Here is a 25,065-nt window from a genome sequence, read left to right on the forward strand (position 1 = left end):
AACATTGTAGCCGATGCTCTCTCTCGAAGGTATGTTCTCCTTAATGCTCTTGATTCAAAGTTAATTGGGTTTTCATATATTAAAGATTGCTATGCTACTGACCATGACTTTGAAGAGAAGTATAAGGCTTGTGAGAAAGGTGCATATGAAAAGTTTTATAGGCACGAAGGGTATCTATTCAAAGAAGGGCGTCTATGCATTCCTCAAGGATCCCTTAGAGAAGTGCTTGTTCGAGAAGCACATGAGGGAGGTCTCATGGGTCATTTTGGAATAAGTAAAACATTGGAGATTTTGAAACAACACCTCTATTGGCCTAAGATGAAGAGAGACGTTGAAAGGGTATGTGAGCGATGTGTCACTTGCAAAAGGGCAAAATCAAAGGTTATGCCTCATGGACTTTACATGCCTCTACCTATTCCTCAAGCACCATGGGTTGACATATCAATGGATTTTGTAATGGGACTACCAAGGACCAAGATGGGGCGAGATTCAATATTTGTTGTTGTAGATTGTTTTTCCAAGATGGCACATTTCATACCATGCCACAAGACAGACGATGCAACACATGTGGCCAATTTGTTCTTCAAAGAAATTGTGAGATTACATGGCGTTCCAAGAACCATAGTTTCCGATAGAGATGTCAAATTTCTTAGCCATTTTTGGAGGACATTATGGAGTAAGATTGGGACCAAGTTGCTATTCTCTACAACGTGTCACCCTCAAACCGATGGGCAAACCGAAGTGGTGAATCGAGTACTATCAACATTGTTGAGATCTATCATAAAAAAGAACATCAAAGCTTGGGAGGAATGCTTACCACACGTTGAATTTGCATATAATCGGGCAGTCCATTCAACAACTAAGATGTCACCATTTGAGGTAGTATATGGATTTAACCCCTTAACACCTTTAGATCTTCTTCCTTTGCCTCAGGAACACATGATCAACAAAGATGGCAAGAGCAAGGCTGAGTTCGTTAAGAAACTTCATCAGCAAGTTCGAGACAATATAGAAAAACGGACAAGACAATATGAACAACAAGCAAATAAGGGACGTAAGCCACTAAAATTGGAAGAAGGTGATTGGGTATGGGTGCATTTCAGAAAAGAACGTTTCCCTTCCCAAAGGAAATCCAAATTATTACCAAGAGGAGATGGACCATTCCAAATCATTAAGAAGATCAATGATAATGCATACAAATTGGATTTACCTGGTGAATACAATGTAAGTGCAACTTTTAATATTTCAGATCTTTCTCCATTTGAAGACAACGACGATTTGAGGACAAATCGCTCAAAAGAAGGGGAGGATGATGTAATCACAACTACACAAATCGATCCTGAAGTTATGCCCATTGGACCTATCACTCGTACAAAGGCAAAGCAATTCAGGGAAGTACTTTCTCATAAGTGCCTTAATGTTATTAAATCTTTTAATGAGAAAGAACCATCAGATAATAGGTTGTTTAATATGTTACATATTGAATATTAAATAACCTATAGTCCACATTATTATATAATACATTGTATAAGTTCATTTACTTAGTTTATTTCTTTATATTATGCATATGGGCACATTCGGCCAATACTTGGGAGCTACATTGGAGCTAAATGGAGCATGAAACAACAAGGAAACTCACATAGGGATGCTTAAGAGATCATAAGGATTCATTGATGAAAAGTTGTTTTGAGGCCGTGAGCTCATAGCTGGATTGAGCTGAAGATTTGAGCTACAAGATGAACTCATTTCAGCTGGGGAGTTGCACCATCATCATCACCACTTAGGACACTTCAAATATGTCCTACGTCAAAATTTGTGAAATCGTACCTTTTCACGAATAGTTGCCACCTCAAGAGGCACCTTTTCACAAGGAGCTGCCCAAACGTTCATCATGTTACAAGTCATCTAAGGCCAGCTCACCACCAGCTCATTCACACCCGAAGTAGCTCAAACATGAAGGGTTACCTTTCTCAAACATTGTGACCTTTCATGAATGATGTTGCCCATGAAGATGCCTTTTCAACAAGGAACACATCGGTGAAGAGATCACGCCTATTGGATGCTTAAATCATCAAGAAACATGAGCTAGAGGCTCCATGCCTATTCGGCCACATCACATGCCATACACATGAGAGCTTTTGGCGCCAAGCATGAAGAGACACACCACCATTCGGCCAAAGGGAGAAAATGGCGCCAAGATGAACCAACATACATATTCGGCCAAGGGAGATGTCTTCCCATCCTTAGCCGAATCATTAAGGCCTTTCATGAAGAGATAGCCGAACCATCACAAGCCTAAAGGACTTATTCATTCATCTCAAGCATTATGTATTTTCCTAGAGACATGTATCTAGCCGAAACAACTTGTAATCATTCGGCCAAACCCTCTCATTTCCTATAAATAGAGTGGCTTGCCATCATTTGTACTCATCTCATCTCTTATATAAAACATACTCTTGTGAGTTATTTCTCTTCAAAGTTCTTTGTGAACTTTATCGATTAAGCAAGTATAATTCATAGACTTGTGGCGTCATTCCTTCCATATTGATTCCTAAATTCCTAGATTAATATCTAGTGGGTTGAAGACACTATCACCACCCCTCAAGCAAGTTTGTGAAGACCGGGATTGTGCTCCTTAGCACTATTTCATCTTTGGCGTGTTTGAGATACAACATCACCACCATCTTCATTTCATCATCAACATCATCAACATCCTTCATCAAGACCATCATCAATCCCATAATTCCGCAGCCATCTCTCTTTCATTTCTTTCTATTTCATTTCCTTTATTATATATTCATTTCTTAAGACCATTATTAATATCATTTCTTTCTTATATTATTTGGCAGCCCAAGCTTATTAATTCAAGGACATCAGTACTTGTCAATCCTAGATCGGGACACAATAAGGCTATCTACTCTCTTCCATCAAAGCGTGTAGATTCGCCTTACATCAGGTACCTTTCCACAAGGAGCTGCCCAAACGTTCATCATGTTACAAGTCATCTAAGGCCAACTCACCACCAGCTCATTCACACCATAAATAGCTCAAACATGAAGGGACACCATTATCAAACATTGTGACATTTCATGAATGATGCTGCCCATGAAGATGCCTTTTCATCTAGGAGCACGTTGGTGAAGAGTTTGCTAGCATTGGAGGCTTAAATCACCAAGAGACATGAGATAGAGCTCCATGCCTATTCGGCCACATCACATGCCATGCACATGAGAACATTTGGCACCAACTTGAGGAGATATAAACCCATTCGGCTAAAGAGAAGAGAAATGGCGCCAAGATGAACCAGTATCACCATTCGGCCAAGGGAGATGTCTTCCCATCCTTAGCCGAATCATCAAGTCCCTTTATGAAGGGTTAGTTGAACCATCACAAGCCCAAATGACTTGATCTTTCATTTTAAAACATTATGTATCTTCCTAAAGTCATGTATCTAGCCGAAACATCATGTAACCATTAGGCCAAGCCCTCTCATTTCCTATAAATAGAGTGGCTTGCCTTCATTTGTAGGGATCTCATCTCTTATATAAAGCATACTCTTGTGAGTTATTTCTCTTCAAAGTTCTTTGTGAACTTTATCGATTAAGCAAGTATAGTTCCTATACTTGTGGCGTCATTCCTTCTATTTTGATTCCAAAATTCCTAGATTGATATCTAGTGGGTTGAAGACACTATCACTACCCCTCAAGCAAGTTTGTGAAGACCGGGATTGTGCTTCATAGCATAGTTTCCTCTTTGGCGTGTTTGAGATACAACATCACCACCATTTCCATTTCATCATCAACATCATCCATCTCTTCCATCAATTCCGCAGTCATCTCTATCCTTTATTTATCTCATTTCATTCTTATTATTTATTTTCATTACTTATATTATTATCCCCTTTATTAAATTCCATTATTAATCATTATTTTCTTATCTTATTTTGCATCCCAAACTTATAAATTCAAGGACATCAGTACTTGTCAATCCTAGATCGGGACACAATAAGGCTATCTACTCTCTTCCATCAAAGAGTGTAGATTCGCCTTACATCACCAGCCCACACATGTGTCATACGTGTGGATGAAATGGGTGCCAAAATGAAGAGAGTTCTCATTATTCGGCCAAAGCATCATCTTTGTTCAAAGTTGGCGCAAAGATGAAGAGCAATGAGACCATTCGGCCAAGGACATCCCCATTCATTAAAACAACATGTATTTACATTTAAAAGTCATGTATCTAGCTGAATGGAAACCTATTTATTCATCCAAACCTATGCAAGCCTATAAATATGGCTTTGATATTTATTTGTAACTTGAACCCTTTTGATAATACAAACTCTTTATGAGATTATTCTCTCTTCAAGTTATTTTTAGAACTATATCAATTAAGCAAGCTTTTCTAAAGTTTGTGGCGTCATTCCTTCCCTTGATACTTCTGGTTCCTAGTTTATATAACTAGTGGGTCAAAGTTCTTTCATGCCATCCTTTATAAGACTTATAAGAAACGGGTATTTGCTCATCTATAGCATTGGTTCCTTTTTAGTTTTATAAGATACTATCTATTCATCATCATCTATCCATCACCATCCTCCATCACCATTCACGCCTATATCATCATCCTTTCATTACCATCTCTTCACCATTAAATCATCCTTCATTCATCAACAAGGCATTTCATCACCACCATTTGGAGGCCGAAGACAACATCTCTTGAAGGAGATTTATTCAACATTTTCGCAACCCACTTTGATATCATTTCTTTCCATTTCCTTTATTCTTCTATATTACATTTTAATCATTTCTTTCTTTGAATTTTTGCAGATTACTTATTAATTCAAAGTGTAGCATTTGGTGTCTCTCCTAGATCGGGAAACAACAAGGTTGCCAACTTCTCCATTATTGAAGAAGCCTGGTTAGCCTTACATCAAGCGGTAATGAGAGCTTTGGTGTATTGACAATCAAGTGCTACAACAAAAGCTACAAAAAGAGAAAAAGAAAGAAGAAAAATAAAAATAAAAAGAAAAGAAAAAGACTCCTACATCAAATTTGGAGTGAAAAAGAAAGAAAACAAAAAGAAGAAAAATTCAAAGAAAAAGAAAAAGTGAAGAAAGTTGCAAAGTACACTCAAAGATAAGCACAATACAATCTTCCCAACAACAAACTAGAAGGAGGTATCCTTGTTGTTTCTTGTGAATGAAGATAGTAATTGTTGCAACTTGAGTTGTAAGTTATCTTCATTTTTCTTACTATTTCATTTACTTATTCTTTCATCTTTTCTTATTTTCATTACTTTATCCTTTTTTTCTTAACCTTTTCTATTCTACTCCTATCATTACCATTTCTATACCCTAACCATTTCTTTTAAAGTCGACACACAAACTAAGAAACTTGCTCAATCTTGAGTTAGTTCTTAAAAGGTCCCACAAGAGAGAATCGAGTGGAAAAAGTCAAACGAGAGGGAGAGATCAGAAGGGGGATCAGAAAAAGCCAAGAATATATCCCCGAGTGCAAACACGAGTGTGAGTGGAGTGCAATCTGAAATTTTCTTTGGAGTGATCAAGTGAGGTTTTGTGAGTGTGCTGGTATGGTTTTAATTTGTTTTATTGTACTAACCATGTCTCAAAGCCCTAGAGAAAATGCAGGAGCACCAAACTTACAAATACAGGCACTCATTGGCGAAATGATGAGAATATTTCGTGAAGAGTTTGATGCTCTTCATGAAAAGATAGATCAATGTCAGGATGTACCACCAACCAGTAATAATGGAGCCCCTAGAAGACAACAACAACCACCACCTCTAGAAGAAGATGTTCAAGAAAATATAGATGATGGAGAACAAGCAGCATACGAAGGCCCTAGACGTGCCATTGTTGATGACAATTTGAGCAATATCAGGATCAAAATTCCTCAATTCCAAGGAAAAACTGATCCTGAAGCCTATCTCGAATGGGAAAGCAAAGTGGAACACGTTTTTAGTTGCCACAGCTATTCCAAGATGAAGAAAGTAAGGTTGGTAGCCATGGAATTCATAGATTATGCCTTAATATGGTGGGATCAACTTACCCTTAACCAAAGAAGGAATGGAGAAAGACCAGTCTCAACTTGGCATGAAATAAAATGTATTATGCGGAAACGATTTATTCCTGTTCACTATCACCGGGACTTGTTTCAAAAGTTACGGAATCTTAAACAAAGCCAAAGGAGTGTGGAGGACTACTATAAAGAAATGGAAGTGGAAATGATCCGAGTCAACATTGAGGAGGATCGTGAAGCAACTATGGCGAGATTCCTTACTGGACTTAATTCTGAAATTGCCAATACCTTGGAGTTGTATCATTACATTGAAATTGATGAGATGGTACAAATGGCAATGAAAATTGAAAGGCAACTAAAGAGGAGACATACATCTCGCAATATTACGACCACATCATCCAAATGGAGTCCAAACAACATCAAGAAGCCAACTCCTCCTCCTGTGAAAGATCAAGCCAAATCTTTAAAGACTCAGCAAGTAAATAAAGATCCCAACCAAGGAAAGCAAACTATTGAAAGTTCAAGAGACATTAGATGCTTTAAATGTCTTGGGAGGGGACACGTATCTACACAATGTCCTAACCGGAACACCATGATTTTACTTGGAAATGGTGAAATAGAATCTGAATCTGAGGAAGAACAAGAGGCACCTATTGAAGTCAATGAAGAGATCACTCTTACCGATCCCGTTGATCAAGGAGAAGCTTTGGTATTTAAAAGAAGTTTGAATGTTCACGTCACGGAAGACAATGCACAGCGAAAGAACATTTTCCATACTTGATGCCATATAAATGAAAAGGTATGTTTTGTTATTATAGATGGTGGAAGTTGTACTAATGTGGCTAGTACAATAATGGTGGAAAAGATTGGTTTGAAAACAATGAAGCACTCGCATCCATACAAGTTGCAGTGGCTCAATGTTAGAAAACAGGTGATAATTCCTTTTTCCATTGGCAATACAAAGATGAGGTTATGTGTGATGTTGTCCTTATGCACGCTAGCCATCTACTTCTTGGAAGGCCATGGCAATATGATAAAAGGACTATTCATGATTGTTTTACCAATCAATACTCTTTCATCCATAAAGGAAAGAATATTATTCTTACTCCTTTAACGCCTAAACGAGTCCAGAATTATCAAGCCAAAATGAAGTAAAGTGTTGAGGCTATAAGGAAAGGAAAAGCAACAACCATGGAGGAAACTGATCCGAGAACAAGTGCTTATTCTTCAAAGTGTTTGATTCGAGAATGCCTATTGACAGAATGCAAGGTTGAAGATGATTATTCTAACATTGAACATGCAGATTTTTTCTTTGACTTAAAGGATGTACCAAGGGACACCATGATACAAGCACGTTTTCAACTATAAAGGGAGTACTCTTGAACATCTTTTTAATGCATTTACTTTATAATAGCCTTATAATATATACTATTATATTACATATCATGCTAAGGATATTAGTTATGAAGTTAAAGAATAACTTAGCATGAATATATCTTACACATTGTTATTTTAATATGTTAAGCATGTTAGGATAGCTATATAATTATATTATGCATGATTATAACATATACATCAAGGCAGCATACTTATATTGCATTTCATTAGTTCATTTGCATTCATATTAGCTCTTAGACTTTATACCTTACCTTACACATATTAGGAGATGATATAATTAGCTCATGACATTCAAACTTAGGTCACATTACCATAATCAAACATGGCAGCAAGGTAATTAGCTCATATTAGCTCAATACCATAGAATTACCTTGTTTCCTTTCACATGTAGGTACATTGGAGCATAATGAACGTTGAGGTAGCTTGGTGACTGATTTGGACGTCATATGCAGCTCACAAATAGCTTACAAAGTACAAGACAGCTCATGGAACACTAAAGGAAGCTCGATTCAGCTGGAGGAGCTTAAGGCTAGCTAAACTTAGCTAGTTGGACTATTTGGAGCTGAGTTGCCAAAAGTGATGTCAAAGGTAGCTGAATGTAGCTGAATATGCTGTTATGGAGCTTATAAGGACTTAGCTAGGAAGCTTGTTCACAAACAGCCCTTGATTGCTAGCTATCTCCACAACTCAAGCTAGCTTGGAGGAGACACATGCACCCCCAAGAGAGAGCACATGACCAGCCATCATTCTATGCACAAGGATGTACCACAAGCATCCTAGAGAAGCCATGTGCACGCCTTGTGACCAGCCCACTATGTGCTAGGCGTGTGACTTCATTTAGGCGCCAAGATGAAGAGTCCTCTCACCATTCGGCCATGAACTCCTTTCTCTCCAATTTGGAGCCAACTTGAGGGGACACAAGAGCTATTCGGTCAAGGGTTATTTCCCTCCATCTAAGGCCGAAACATTATGTCATTTAGCATTAAAATTATGTCATTTTATAGAGACACAAGGGCTGGCCGAATCCTTTTGTAACCATTCGGCCATGTCTCCCCATTTCCTATAAATAGGAAAGCAATCATCATTTGTAAGTAGACCATTTTTATTAATCAAAGTGAGATTATTCTCTTCCTTAAGTCCTGGTGACTTTTTATCGACTTATCAAGTATTTTATACTTGTGGCGTCAACCCTCTTCTTTCATCTTGATACTTCTGGTTCCTAGTTCATATAACTAGTGGGTCAAAGTACTTAACACCACCCCTTGCAGAAACAATATAAAGATTGGGTCTTTGCTCTCTATAGCATTGGTTCTTCTTTGAGCATTCTTCAAGATACTATCCTCACAACCATCCTTTTTGTTTCATCACCATAACCATTTCAATCATCTTCCGCTCCCATCTCTCATTTATTAAATAGCCTACCTATTAAACCATACGTTTACCACCCTTATCCATTCTGTTTTGAGCCATTCACTTGTGCAGGTTATTTTGCTTCCTTCCTAGATCCACAATCAAACGAGAAGGTAGAATTACCTTACATCAAGCGGTAATCAGAGATTTGGTGAAAGAAAGCAACATGCAACAACAACAAAGAAGAAAAATACAAAAAGAAGTGCAAAGTGAAGTGCAAAGTCAAAGAAAGCAAGAAAAAAATAAAAAAAGAAGCACTCAAAAAGAAAAAATTGAAAGAACTAAAAAAAAAATTGGAAGCACTCATCCATAATTCTCATCACCAAGCCATTCAAGTAAGCCTTTAAATTTGATTGTGGTGATAGAAGGTTGTAAAGTGACTTGTATAAGTAACCCTTTTATTATCTTCTTTCTATTGTTTCTAAGCCACCCTTTCAATTATATTTTGCTTTCCATTCTTACTAACCCATTTGCAGCCGACGCCAAACAAGTAAAATTTACTCGATATAGTCTTGAGTAAAAGTTTTCTAGAACTTAAGACAAGATAATTGAGAGGAAAAAGGCTGGAGCGTGTGTAAGATAAGAAGATGACAAGTAAAATCCATTAAAGTCCTAGAGTGCAAACATGAGCGGATTGAGTGACATTAAATTTTCTTGGAGTGACTCATGAGGCTTTGTGAGAGTATATTCTGGTAAGGTCTTTTACACATCTTATTCTTTTCTTATTTCACTAACCATGTCTCGGAGTTCAGGACTATCCCCAGAAAGAGAAGCCCCTAACTTGCAGACACAAGCTATTATGCACGAAATGGCAAGATTGTTGAAATTAGAATTGGAGCCTTTGCAAGATCGTATGGATCAATTAGAAGCATCTTTAGGCAACCGGAGAGTAAACCGCCCTAGAATATAAGAAGACTTAGAAGAGGAAGAGGCTGAAGTAACATCAGTAGCAAGGAAAGATGTTCATCGAAATCAAAATGACAACTTCAGCAACATCAAAGTGACTATTCCTCCATTTCAAGGACGAACTGATCCAGAAGCCTATCTTGATTGGGTAATCAAAATTGAACACATTTTTGAATGCCAAAACTATACGGAGCAAAAGAAGGTTAGGCTTGCTGCTATGGAATTCGTGGACTATGCCTTAGTTTGGTGGGATCAATTGGTGAGTTCAAGAAGACGAAATGGTGAATGCCCCATCACAACATGGGATGAAATGAAGGCCATTATGAGGAAAAGGTTTGTTCCTACTCACTATCACCGAGATCTTTATCATAAATTACAAAATTTGAAACAAGGAAGCAAGAACGTTGAAGATTATTTCAAAGAAATGGAGATTGCCATGATCCGAGCCAATGTGGTTGAAGATAGAGAAGCAACAATGGCAAGATTCTTATCTGGCCTAAATCTTGATATCGATAACCTTGTTGAACTTCAGCATTATGTAGAGATTGAAGAAATGGTGCATGTAGCCATAAAAATTGAAAGACAACTCAAAAGGAATTCCTACACTAGGAGCAGTCCAAATTCAGCCACCAAATGGAAGCAAGAACCTATTACTTTCCGAAAGCAAACTCTAGTCCAAACAAAGGATCGTGCATAGGTACCTAAAACTACACAAGTGGGCGAATCTAGCAAGGGTAAAGAAAAGCAAACCAGCAGTTTTGAGAGATCAAGAGACATCAAATGTTTCAAGTGTTTTGCAAAAGGACATGTTTCTAGTCAATGTCCCAACCGAAATACCATGATGGTGCTTGACAATGGAGATATTGTATCAGATTCTGATGAGCCGATTTTTGACGAGGAACCTGAAATAATACAAGAAGAAGAAACGGAAGAAAATGCAGATCATGGTGAGATGCTTATTTCAAAGAGGTGCCTACAATCACAAACATCCCAAGATGATATTCAGAGAAACAATATCTTTCATACAAGGTGCCATGTCAAGGATAAGGTTTGCACAATGATCATCGATGGAGGAAGTTGCACAAACGTAGCCAACACTCTTATGGTTGAAAAACTTGGATTGGCAACGTCAAAACATCCAACTCCATATAAACTCCAATGGCTCAATGAAGGAGGTGAGTTAAATGTTACCAAACAGGTTCTAATTCCTTTCTCAGTTGGTAGGTACAAGGACGAGGTGCTTTGTGACATTGTCCCTATGCATGCTAGCCACATCTTACTGGGGAGACCATGGCAGTATGACAAAAGGGCCATTTATGATTATTTTCATAATCAATACACTTTTAAGCATGACGGACGCAAGGTGACCTTGATGCCTTTAATGCCAAAAGAAGTACAACAAGATCAATTGCATATGCGAAAGAGTGTACAAGCATGGCGCAAAGACAAAACTCCGACGAAAAATGAAGAGGAACTAAACAAGAAACCAAACTTCTTCATAGAGATACATGATGGTTCAATGCTAGAAAATGAAGGGTCACCTACGAAAAGTGGTGATGTTTGGGACTTAAAGTCACAACTCTTCGCCAATGATTTTAATCTACAAAAGGTAAGTACCCCTTCATATGAAACCTTTTCTCTCCTCACTTTTCTGGACAAATCACGTGAAAGGTCACTTCCGAAAAGGATATCCCTAGATAAAGATCATTCCCAAAAGGTACCTGTTGGTAAATCATATTCCAAAGAAAGGCCTAAAGGGAAATCTTACAAAAGGGTATCTAATGGAAGAACATAAACGTTCAAAGGATACTTTCTTTTAGCAAAGAGGGGTGAAGCTATGGAAGGACAGAATGAACTCGATTTGAGGACAAATCGCCCTAAAGAAGAGGGGATGATACAAGCATGTTTTCAACTATAAAGGGAGTACTCTTGAACATCTTTTTAATGCATTTACTTTATAATAGCCTTATAATATATACTATTATATTACATATCATGCTAAGGATATTAGTTATGAAGTTAAAGAATAACTTAGTATGAATACATCTTACACATTGTTATTTTAATATGTTACGCATGTTAGGATAGCTATATAATTATATTATGCATGATTATAACATATACATCAAGGCAACATACTTATAATGCATTTCATTAGTTCATTTGCATTCATATTAGCTCTTAGGTTTTATATCTTACCTTACACATATTAGGAGATGATATAATTAGCTCATGACATTCAAACTTAGCTCACATTACCATAATCAAACATGGCAGCAAGGTAATTAGCTCATATTAGCTCAATACCATGGAATTACCTTGTTTCCTTTCACATGTAGGTACATTGGAGCATAAGGAACGTTGAGGTAGCTTGGTGAATTATTTGGACATCATATGCAACTCACAAACAGCTTACAAAGTACAAGGCAGCTCATGGAACACTAAAGGAAGCTCGATTCAGCTGGAGGTGCTTAAGGCTAGCTAAACTTAGCTAGTTGGACTATTTGGAGCTGAGTTGCCAAAAGTGATGTCAAAGGTAGCTGAATGTAGCTGAATATGCTGTTATGGAGCTTATAAGGACTTAGCTAGGAAGCTTGTTCACAAACAGCCCATGATTGCTAGCTAGCTCCACAACTCAAGCTAGCTTGGAGGAGACACATGAAGGCCCAAGAGAGAGCACATGACCAGCCATCATTCCATGCACAAGGATGCACCACAAGCATCCTAGAGAAGCCATGTGCACGCCTTGTGACCAGCCCACAATGTACTAGGCGTGTGACTTCATTTAGGCGCCAAGATGAAGTGTCCTCTCACCATTCGGCTATGCACTCCTTTCTCTCCAATTTGGAGCCAACTTGAGGGGACGCAAGAGCTATTCGGTCAACAGTTATTTCCCTCCATCTAAGGCCGAAACATTATGTCATTTAGCATTAAAATTATGTCATTTTATAGAGACACAAGGGCTGGCCGAATCCTTTTGTAACCATTCGGCCATGTCTCCCCATTTCCTATAAATAGAAAAGCAATCATCATTTGTAAGTAGACCATTTTTATTAATCAAAGTGAGATTATTCTCTTCCTTAAGTCCTGGTGACTTTTTATCGACTTATCAAGTATTTTATACTTGTGGCGTCAACCCTCTTCTTTCATCTTGATACTTCTGGTTCCTAGTTCATATAACTAGTGGGTCAAAGTACTTAACACCACCCCTTGAAGAAACAATATAAAGATTGGGTCTTTGCTCTCTATAGCATTGGTTCTTCTTTGAGCATTCTTCAAGATACTATCCTCACAACCATCCTTTTTGTTTCATCACCATAACCATTTCAATCATCTTCCGCTCCCATCTTTCATTTATTAAATAGCCTACCTATTAAACCATACGTTTACCACCCTTATCCATTCTGTTTTGAGCCATTCACTTGTGCATGTTGTTTTGCTTCCTTCCTAGATCCACAATCAAACGAGAAGGTAGAATTACCTTATATCACACCATTTTCCAAAAGAAAGGTTTAGGAGACGTGACCTTTGGGAATCCAAAAGAAATATCCATTGAGCAACAAAAGGACACAATTTTTCATTCAAAGGACGTGTCCATCAAACAGCAAAAGGACACCATTTTTCATTCAAAGAACGTGTCTTTGGAAGAACCAATGGGCATAACCTATGAGGATTCAATGATCATGCCTATTGGAGTATTAAGAGACACCACTTGATGTGATCCTACCGACCACCAAGTTCAAACAAAACATACTCACAACTTTGAAGTTTTTCCAAGATGATTATAAGGGAGACTTGCCTTATTTTATTATTTATTTACTTATTTATGCATTACATGTCATGTGAATATGTTTATCTTATTTTTAATTATGCTTGAATGTTATATGTTGTCATTTATATGTATAATATATGATATTCATGCATGACTTATTAATTCACATCTTTATATAACTAATTCAATGCATATGCATTCATAGTTAGCTCATTTTCATTATTAACATATGTGGAAGAATGCATTTATAATTATAATAGCTCAATTCCTATCTAATTATTTGTTTACATATTTTGTCTAGTGTCATTGGATGCTAAGAAGACTAAAGGCAATTGAAGAGTTGGTTGGACAGTTCGTGTCAGTCAGATTGATCTACATTTTTGAACATGTTCCAAGCATTTTTGGGTAATGAAGTCTCTTAACATTTAATCCCCTATATCGTAGCTTTCCAACGCATTTTGAATCACATCAATCCGATATCGGGATCTTGAGATATTCCCATATTACTGAAGATAGTGCATGCTGGAAATTAATACGGGATTTGCAACCATTCATCTCCTTCAAAGGACTTATGCATGGGAGGAATTAATGAAGACATGCATGGACGAGAAAAGAATATTAAAATGAATCAGAACATTTGTGAGGAAGTGCAAGGATTCATTCAAAGGCTTTTAAATTCATCCATTCATGTAAGAAGCCAAATAGTCATGTTCACACAAGGGGGAAGAATTTCAGCCAAAATTCATTCATGACCATTCATCCATAGAAGACAAATCAACAAGTTCACACAAGGTGGGATGAATTCGTCCAAAGGATGTATTCCATTAAAATATGAACATCTATTCATCAAAATTCATTCACCTAAGACATGCTTTGTATCTACTTAAAATATGAACACTCATCCATGAAGGTTCACTCATTAAATGTTTTGTATTCACACCATGCACTCTTAGGCCTATAAATAGATTTCCATTCATTTGTAAAAGAAACCAATTCACTTTGTTTAATCAAATATTTGTGAGAGTTTCTCTCTTTAGTTCTTAAGTGAACTTTATCGACTTATCAAGCTTATGCTTGTGGCGTCACCCTGATACTTCTGGTTCCTATCTCTTTATAGATAGTAGGTCAAAGTCCTTGTTTACCATCCCTTAAAGAAGCAATATAAAGTCTAGGTCTTTGTTCTTTAACATTGGTTCTTCTTTGAGTCTTCTTTGAGATACTACTTTTCATATTCATCTCCATCACCTTTATTCTACTTACATTACCATACTTCATCATTTCCTTTAAACATATCACCAACTTATATATATATTTTTCTGCTGCCATATTTATCTTTCCATTTCATTACTTACATTTAACTATTTTTTTTAGCTTTATTGTTAGTGCAGGATCCTTGTTGCTTTCCTAGATCGAAACAATCAAAGGTACAACCTTGACTTCACCATCCATCCAAGTGAGGCTAGGTTGAACTGTATCACCACTTTTGGGAAATCAAGGGACCTGATTGTTCAAAGCAAAATTAAATGGGCATATCTCACTCAAGAGACTATTGAAGGAACACCAATTTCTGATGAAACATCAACTATGGAATAGAGGAAAGTTGAAAAGAAACCACCCTTCGATTTGAGGACAAATTGCTTTAAAGAAGGGGTGATGATGTGATCCAATTCAGCGTAAAAAATGGACTTGCATCTCCAACCTTTCTCAATAATCTAAGGGGGATTTTCTTTAAATTAATCTTTCTTTATACCATAGTTGTGATAATAGCTTACATACATTATATTTATAGTTATGATGATGATATTATGAATGTATGAAGTTATTATTATGAACCACATATTTACATGATTATATATTTAAATACTTAGCTTATATTATGCTTTCTTTTGTAGGTACATGTTCGGCCACATGATGGGAGCTGACTTAAAGCTAGAATTGGAGTCATTGAGCTAAGGAAACTTAACTAGGACAACTCCGGGACAGCTCAAGGACATTTTGAGACAAAGTTGTCACCTGACCTCTGAGCTCATAGCTGACTTGAGCTGGACTTTTGAGCTAGCTAAAGACCTCCTTTCAGCTGTAGAGTTGCACATCATCTTCCCCACATAGAGTACTACAAATATGGTGTAGGTCAATATTTATGGAATCGTACCTTTTCGTGAAGAGTTGCCATTTCAAGAAGTACCTTTTCACAAGGAATTTCCCTAAGACTTATACACATGTCCTTCATCTATGGCCAACTCAACTTCAGCTCAAACCCATGGGATGTAGCCCAAATGATGAAAGGATGCCTCACACAAATGTGCCCTTTCATAATTAGTTGCTTCCCTATTGATGACATGTCACTTAGATACAAGATGGATGCCAAGTCACACCTAGTTGTTGATCATATTCCTGCCAAGGAGGAGCCACATCATAAACTCCCTATGCCACCCATATTAGTTCCTCATGACCAGCCCATACATGTGCCATGCGTGTGGATGAAATGGGTGCCAAAATGAAGAGAGTTCTCATTATTCGGCCAAAGTATCATCTTTGTTCAAAGTTGGCGCCAAGATGAAGAGCAAGGAGACCATTCAGCCAAGGACATCCCCATTCTTTAAAACAACATGTATTTACATTTAAAAGTCATGTATCTAGTCGAATGGACACCTATTTATTCAGCCAAACCTATGCAAGCCTATAAATATGGCTTTGATATTCATTTGTAACTTGAACCCTTTTGATAATACAAACTCTTTGTGAGATTATTCTCTCTTCAAGTTCTTTTTAGAACTATATCAATTAAGCAAGCTTTTCTAAAGTTTGCGGCCTCATTCCTTCCCTTGATACTTCTGGTTCCTAGTTTATATAACTAGTGGGTCAAAGTCCTTTCATACCATCCCTTATAAGACTTATAAGAAACGGGTCTTTTCTCCTCTATAGCATTGGTTCCTTCTTAGTTTTATAAGATACTATCTATTCATCATCATCTATCCATCACCATCCTCCATCACCATTCACGCCTATATCATCATCCTTCCATTACCATCTCTTCACCATGAAATCATCCTTCATTCATCAACAAGGCATTTCATCACCACCATTTGGAGGCCGAAGTCAACATCACTTGAAGGAGATTTATTCAACATTTTTGCAACCCACTTTGATATCATTTCTTTCCATTTCTTTACTTATCATTTTCTTTCTTCTTCCATATTCCATTTTAATCATTTTTTCCTATAAATTTTTGCATATTACTTATTAATTCAAAGTGTAGCATTTGGTGTCTCTCCTAGATCGGGAAACAACAAGGTTACCAACTTCTCCATTATTGAAGTAGCCTGGTTAGCCTTACATCAGAAGGCAAGCCTCTCAATTTATATGAAATGAGAGGGCTTGGCTGAATGTTACATAGGTATTCGACTAGGTACATGTCTCTATGGAAGTACATAATGATTCAAGATGAAAGGAAAAGTCCCTTGGCTTGGTGTTGGTTTGGCTAACCCTTAATAAAGGGACCTAATGTTTTGGCTAAGGTTGTGAAGACATCTCCCTTGGCCGAATATGCATGTTGGTTCACATTGGCGCCCATTACTTCTCATTGGCCGAATGGTGATGTGCCTCCTCATGTTTGGCGCCTAAGGCTCTTATGTGCATGACATGTGTTGTGGCCGAATAGGCATGGAGCTTTATCTCATGTCCCTTGGTGATTCAAGCCTCTAATGGTTGCAATTTCTTCACCAACGTGCTCCTATATGAAAAGGCATATTCACTGGCAGCATCATTCATGAAAGGTCACAATGTTTGGAAAAGGTAACCCTTCATGTTTGAGCTACTTCTAGTGTGAATGAGCTGGAGGTGAGCTGGCCTTAGGTGACTTGTAGCATGGTGAACATTAGGGCATCTCCTTGTAAAAAGGTACCTCTTGAGGTGATAACTATTCGCGGAAAGGGGTGATTTCACAAATTTTTCCTTAGGACATATTTGAAGTGTCCTAAGTGGTGATGTTGATGGTGCAGCTCCCCAACTGAAATGAGGTCATCTTGTAGCTCAAATCTTCAGCTCAATCCAGCTAATGAGCCCACGGGCGTCCAGACAAATTTTTACCAATAGGTCCTTATGCTATCCTAAACGTTCCTATGTGAGTTTCATTGTTGTTACATGCTCCATTTAGCTCCAATGTAGCTCCCAAGTGTTGGTCGAATATCCCTACATGCATAACATAAGAAAATACACTAAGCATATAAACTTATATAATGTGTATATTATAAGAATGTGATTATAGGTTATTTAATATTCAATATGTAACATATTAAACAACCTATTATCTAATGGTTCTTTCTCATTAAAATATTTAAAAGAATCAAGGAACTTATGAGAAAGTACTTCCCTAAATTGTTTTGCCTTTGCACGAGTGATAGGTCCTTTAGGCATGACTTCAAGATCCATTTGTGTAGTTATGATCACATCATATTTACTCGTTTATATACTATATATTATTATGAGCATACATTTGTATCTTAAACTATGCTTGAATAATCAAATGTTATCATTCACTTGCATACTATATGATTTTCATGCATAACATATGTTTCCACATCTATACTTAGCTTTATCTTATGTTTTAGATTCATTTATTATGTTTGCATATCATTTACATATCATTGCAGCATATATTCATATATTCATTCATTAACTCATATCAAGTTATTCTAGCTCATGTTATGTTTACATTACCTCACTAGCTTTAAATCCATGTTTCTTCAGCTCATTTTCATGTATGCATCTCGTTTCTAGCTCATACATGTTTTCTTAAATCTCATGAACGTGAAATACCTTCTATCTAGCTTATATACATGTTATCTTAGCTTCTAGACGATCATTCATAGCTCATATCACTCAAACACCTCATGGCAGCATGTATTTTACCTTAAATGAGCTCACACATTGCTTACTTTATTTGTTTATTGGTTCCTATAGGTGAAACAAAAAGCAAGGCATATTATGGTAGCCTGGGTAGCTAAAAGTACAAGCATAGCAGCTCACAGCAGCTCATGAACATTATGGCAGCTCATTTCATCACTTATGGAGCTTCAACTTAGCTAGAGGAGCTAGCATGTAGCTGAACTTAGCTGCAGGAGAACTTTGGCCCAAAATGTTAAAAAGTAGACTAAAGGTAGCTGGAAGTAGCTGGGAGAGTATCTGAGGAGATGAGAAGACCAAAGCTAGCTAGCTTGAGTTCATCAAGCTATAGCTCACCTATTTAGCTACCAAGACACTCACCTAGCTTACCATTGAAGCTAATTCATCTCTAGGCTGTCCAAGGACTTCAAGACATCATCCTATGGTTGAAACCTCACCAAAGCACTGTAAGAAGACCCATGTGCATTCAAGTAGGCTTCCAAGTGCATAATTCAAGCATGTGCACTCCATGTGACATCAAATAGGCTCCAAAACACCAAGGGATGTTTCTTATTCGGCCAAAGACTCCTTCCTCTTCATTTTGGCACCCAAATAACTTCAAAATGAATTCAAAACATCCTTAGGGCCGAACCAACACCTAACCATTCGGCCAAGAGCATTTATCTTCATTAAAATTATGTATTTTCATTAAAAATCATGTATTTTTCAAAGGGTTTCGACCTTATCTAAACCATCATGTGTCTATTTGGCCTAAACACTTTGAAAACAATAAATAGGCTTTGTCATTTCATTTTTAACTAAACCCTTTTGATAATACAAACTCTTTGTGAGATTATTCTCTCTTCAAGTTCTTTTTAGAACTATATCAATTAATCAAGCTTAATTCTTAAGTGTGTGGTGTAATTCCTTTCATTGATACTTCTGGTTCCTATATCTTTATAGATAGTGGGTCAAAGTCCTTGCTACCATCCCTTGTAACGACGTATAAGAAACGAGTCTTTGCTCAACTATAGCATTGGTTCATTCTTAGTCTTATAAGATACTATCTTTCCATCATCATCTTTCCATTACCATCTTTCCATCACTATCTTCCATCAACAATCACGCCTATATCATCACCATTCTCTTACCATTCCTCCGTCATTGAATTATCCATCATCTATCATCAAGAATCACGTTCATCATCACCATTGGTGGTCGAATTCTCTTACATTTGAAGGATAATTCAACAACACTTCCGCAGCCCATCTTTGATAACATTTCTATCCATTTCAATCCTTTTCATTTTTTAATTATCAAATTATTTAATCAATTCTTCTTATTTGTGCATATTACTTATTGAATTCAAGTGTAGCATTTGGTGTCTTTCCTAGATCGGGAAACAACCAAGTTACCAACTTCTCCATTATTGAAGAAGCTTGGTTAGCCTTACATCACTTTAGTTATATTGCCTCTCCCTTAATCAGGGTAATTAAAAAGAATCTTTATATGGGGAAATAACAAGAGAAATCATTTACGGCAATCAAAGAATGCTTGACTAAAGCGCCACTACTGGTACTACCTAATTTTGACAAAACTTTTGAAGTAGAATGTGATGCTTCTGGAATTGTTATAGGTGACGTTTTGATCCAAGAAGGACGACCAGACGCGTATTTTAGTGAAAAGTTAAGTGGTGCTTCACTAAACTATCCCACTTATGACAAAGAGATTTATTCTCTTATACGGGCACTAGAAACATTATCTATGGCCCAAGGAGTTTGTTATTCATACTGATCATGAGGCATTGAACCATATCAAAGGCCAACATAAACTCAACAAGCGACATGCTAAATGGGTGGAGTTTCTAGAGTCTTTTCCATACGTCATTCACTACAAGAAAGGTAAAGAGAAGATCGTTGCAAATGCCCTTTCACGAAGGTATGTACTTCTTAACACCTTAGACTCTAAATTACTTGGCTTTTCTTTTCTTAAAGATTACTATGCTAATGTGATGTAAGGCTAACCAGGCTTCTTCAATTATGGAGAAGTTGGCAACCTTGTTGTTTCCCGATCTAGGAAAGACACCAAATGCTACACCTTGAATTGAAAAATAATCTGCACAAAAGAAGAATTATTGGTTAAATAAATGAATAATAAAGAAAGGAAATAGAAATGGAAAGAATTGAAATGGATAGAATAGTTATCAAAGAAGGGTTGTGGAAGTGTTGTAGAATGATCCTTCGAGTGATGATGGATTCGGCCTCTAATGGTGATGATGGACAAATGCCTTGTTGATGATGAAGGATAATTCAAAGATGAAGAATTGGAAATTTGAGAATTTGGTGATGATATAGGCGTGATATGGTGATGGACTATGGTGATGATATAGGCCTGATAATGGAAAATGGATTATGGGGATGGAAATAATATCTTATAAAACTAAGAAAGAACCAATGCTATAAATAGTAAAGACCCGTTTCTTATAAGTCTTACAAGGGATGGTAAGAAAGGACTTTGACCCTCTAGTTATAAGAACTAGGAACCAGAAGTATCAAGGAGGGAATGACGCCACAAGCTTTAGAAAGGCTTGCTTAATCGATATAGTTCTAAAAAGAACTTGAAGAGAGAATAATCTCACAAAGGATTTTTAATATCAATGGGTGTAGTTTACAAATGAATTCCAAAGCCTATTTATAGATTTGTAAAGGCTTGGCCGAATAAATACATGCCTTTTCGGCAAAGTACATGTCTTAAAACGAAAATAAATGATGCTTGGATGAGGGGAGATGTCTTTGGCCGAATGGTTCCCATATCTCTTCATCTTGGCGCCAACTTGAAGCATGATGATGTTTAGGCCTAATAGAGAGAAGCCTCTTCATTTTGGCGCCTATTTCATTCACATGCAAAGCACATGGGTGGCTGGTCATGTGGCACTCACATGGATGGTGTAGAATGCTTAAGGCGTGGACACCTCCATGGCGTGAAGATGAACAACAACTTAGGTGTGACTTGGCAACAAACATGTGTCTAGGTGACATGGCATCAATGGGGCAGCAACTAATTATGAAAGGTCACATTTGTGTAAAACAACCTTTCATCATTTGAGCTACTTCCCATGAGTTTGAGCTGAAGTTGAGCTGGCCATAGATGAAGGACATGTGTACAAGTCATAGGACAACTCCTTGTGAAAAGGCACTTCTTGGAATGGCCACTCTTTGCAGAAAGGTACGAATCCACAAAAATTAACCTAGACCATATTTGTAGTGCTCTGTGTGGTGAAGATGATGGTGCAACTCTCCAGCTGAAATGAAGTCTCTAGCTAGCTCAAAAGTCCAGCTCAAGTGGGCTATGAGCTCGGGGGTCAGCTAGCAACTTTTCACCACCTGTTCTTCATGATCTCCCGAGTCATCCTATGTAAGATTTCCTAGCTTATTGACTCTAATTCTAGCTTTAAGTTAGCTCCCATGATGTGGCCGAACATGTACCTAAAAAAGAAAGCATAATATAAGCTAAGTATATGAATTATTATAAAGTAATAAAAATGTGCATATTATAAAGATGTGAACTATAGGTTATAATAATAACTCATGCATCATATGATAATGAATGAATATTATTATTATAACTATAGATTATATACATGAATATCAATCAATGATGCAAACCATAGGACATAATGAATGAATGCACATGTTATGATAATTCAAACATAGTCTAATATGCAAATGTATGCTCGTAATAATATATAGTGCATAAATGAGTAAATATAATATAAAGTAAGGTAGAACTCCCTTATATTGAGCTTGATGGATTTTCAATGATGTGAGTATGTCATGCAAAAAGTTGGTGCTAGTCAGGATCACATCATCATCCCCTTCTTTTATACGATTTGTCCTCAAATCGAAATGTGACTTCTCCAAATTGTACACCCCTTCAATCGTTGTTGATTTGTATTCTAAATATATCCATTCAATAGTAACTTGTTCAAGAAATTCCCTTTCGAAAAGATCTATGAAAGGATCCTTGTGAAAAGTCATGAACCTTGAATAAGTATCTTTAGCCTCCTTGTCCTGAAAAGAAAGAAAACTTTTATAAGTAAGGGAATTATGAATCATTGTTAGGTTAAAAGTATACTCCTTGTTCACATCTTTTGGATGACCAAGAGTGATGTGTTTTGAATCGAAAGAGATGTTGCTTTGAACGTTCATAACTTTTGGCATTCTAAAAGACACATTCTTTGGTCCTCCAAAGATCATGTCCTTTGATTGAAGAGTCACAGCCTTAGATTCTTGAAGAGTCACGTCCTTTGGCTCATTTCCTTGAAAAATTATGTTCTTCAAATTGTCCTTGCCATCATAAATTGATAAAATAATGCCACTTACATGAATCGAATTGCTGCAAAATGAATCAAAATAAGTAAATGAAAAACTATTGACAAGATGAATGGATATATCAAACCAGGGTGGATGTTTAATGGGAGTTGGTTGCTGAATTCTTTTCATTGTTGACAATGCACTTGGAATGTCAACGAACACAACTCTTGGCACTTCAAGGAATGCTTCTTTTGGAACTTCAAATGGTATAACCTTTGAAATATCAAAAGACATGTTTTGTGATTCACCAAAACTCATGACTATTGGTTCTTCAAAAGTCACATCTTTTAGTCCTCCAAAAGCCATGATTCTTGAACCGTCTCCTCGAAAAGATATGTCTTTTGAATTTCCCTACAAAACATAAGGAAAAATAGGAGGAAGAGTAAAGTTAGATAAAATTTGTTCAAAAGTCTCCTTTTCTACTCCAATCTCATTCCCCTCATTTTTAATTCCAATGTGTTCTTCATCCACTCTCTGATTTTCATCATTTTCAATGTTTTGTTCAATTTCAAATTGCATTCCTTCACTGCAACTTTCTTCCAAACGTTCTTCTTCAAGTTTCTCCTTCATTGTTTTAATGCGTTCCCTCAAGATGTTTTGATCTTCATTTACTCGGCTAGAGGATAATGGAGTCAAGATGATTTTTCTTTTATTGTGGTAGAATGAATATCGATTTGTGAATCCATCATACAATGCTTGTTTATCAAACTGCCAAGGTCGACCGAAAAGAAGATGGCTTGAATTTATGGAAGCAACATCACAAAAGACTTCATCTTCATATCTCCCAATTGAAAAGGGCACAAGTACTTGCTCTATGACTTCGAACTCTTCATCTTCATTTAATCCTTGCAAAACATATGGACTGTGATGTTTGAATGTTGTAAGTCCCAACTTCGTGACCATGTATGTGCTTGCAAGATTTGCACAACTTCCTCCGTCAACAGCTACAAGACACACTTTACCATCTACATGGCAACGAGTGTGAAATGCATTCATTTTTTGCTGTTCATACTTCATTGAAAAGTTGAAAAATTATCAGTGCAATAAAGAATGAAAATGTGTAAAAGGACCTTACCAAGAACACTCTCACAAAACCTCACAGTAACACTCCAAAGAAATTAAAATGTCACTCCACTCACACTCGTGTTTGCACTCAGGGATATATTCTTGGCTTTTTTTGATCCCCCTTCTGATTTCACCCTCTCATTTGCCTTTTACCGCTCAATTCTCTCTTGTGGGTCCTTTTTAAGAACTAACTCAAGATTAAGCAAGTTTCTTTAGTTTGTGTGTCGGTTTAGAATGGTTAGGAATAGAAAATGGTTATGATAAGGGTAGTATAGAAAAAGGTTTAGAAAAAAATATGGTAATGAAATAAGAAAAGATGAAAGAATAAAGAAATGAAATGATAAAAAAAATAAAGATAACTTACAACTCAAGTTGCAACACTTACTATCTTCCTTCACAAGAAACAACAAGGATACCTCCTTCAAGTTTGATGTTGGGCAGATTGTAATATGCTTCTCTTTGATTGTACTTTGCAACTTTGCTTCACTTTTTCTTTTGCTTTAAATTTTCTTCTTTTCTTTTCTTTCTTTTTCACTCCAAATTTGTTGTAGGAGTCTTTTCTTTTCTTTTCTTTTTCTTTTATTCTTTCTTGTTTCTTTTTGTTGTAGCACTTTGAATGTCAATCCACCAAAGCTCTGATTACCGCTTGATGTAAGGCTAACCAGGCTTCTTCAATTATGGAGAAGTTGGCAACCTTGTTGTTTCCCGATCTAGGAAAGACACCAAATGCTACACCTTGAATTGAAAAATAATCTGCACAAAAGAAGAATTATTGGTTAAATAAATGAATAATAAAGAAAGGAAATAGAAATGGAAAGAATTGAAATGGATAGAATAGTTATCAAATAAGGGATGCGGAAGTGTTTTAGAATGATCCTTCAAGTGATGATGGATTCGACCTCTAATGGTGATGATGGACAAATGCCTTGTTGATGATGAAGGATAATTCAAAGATGAAGAATTGGAAATTTGAGAATTTGGTGATGATATAGGCGTGATATGGTGATGGACTATGGTGATGATATAGGCGTGATAATGGAAGATGGATTATGGGGATGGAAATAGTATCTTATAAAACTAAGAAAGAACCAATGCTATAAGAGCAAAGACCCATTTCTTATAAGTCTTACAAGGGATGGTAAGAAAGGACTTTGACCCTCTAGTTATAAGAACTAAGAACTAGAAGTATCAAGGAGGGAATGACGCCACAAGCTTTAGAAAG

Source organism: Hibiscus syriacus, unplaced genomic scaffold, assembly GCF_006381635.1.
Source record: "Hibiscus syriacus cultivar Baekdansim isolate YM2019G1 unplaced genomic scaffold, ASM638163v2 tig00110890_pilon, whole genome shotgun sequence".
NCBI classification, from domain to species: Eukaryota; Viridiplantae; Streptophyta; class Magnoliopsida; order Malvales; family Malvaceae; genus Hibiscus; species Hibiscus syriacus.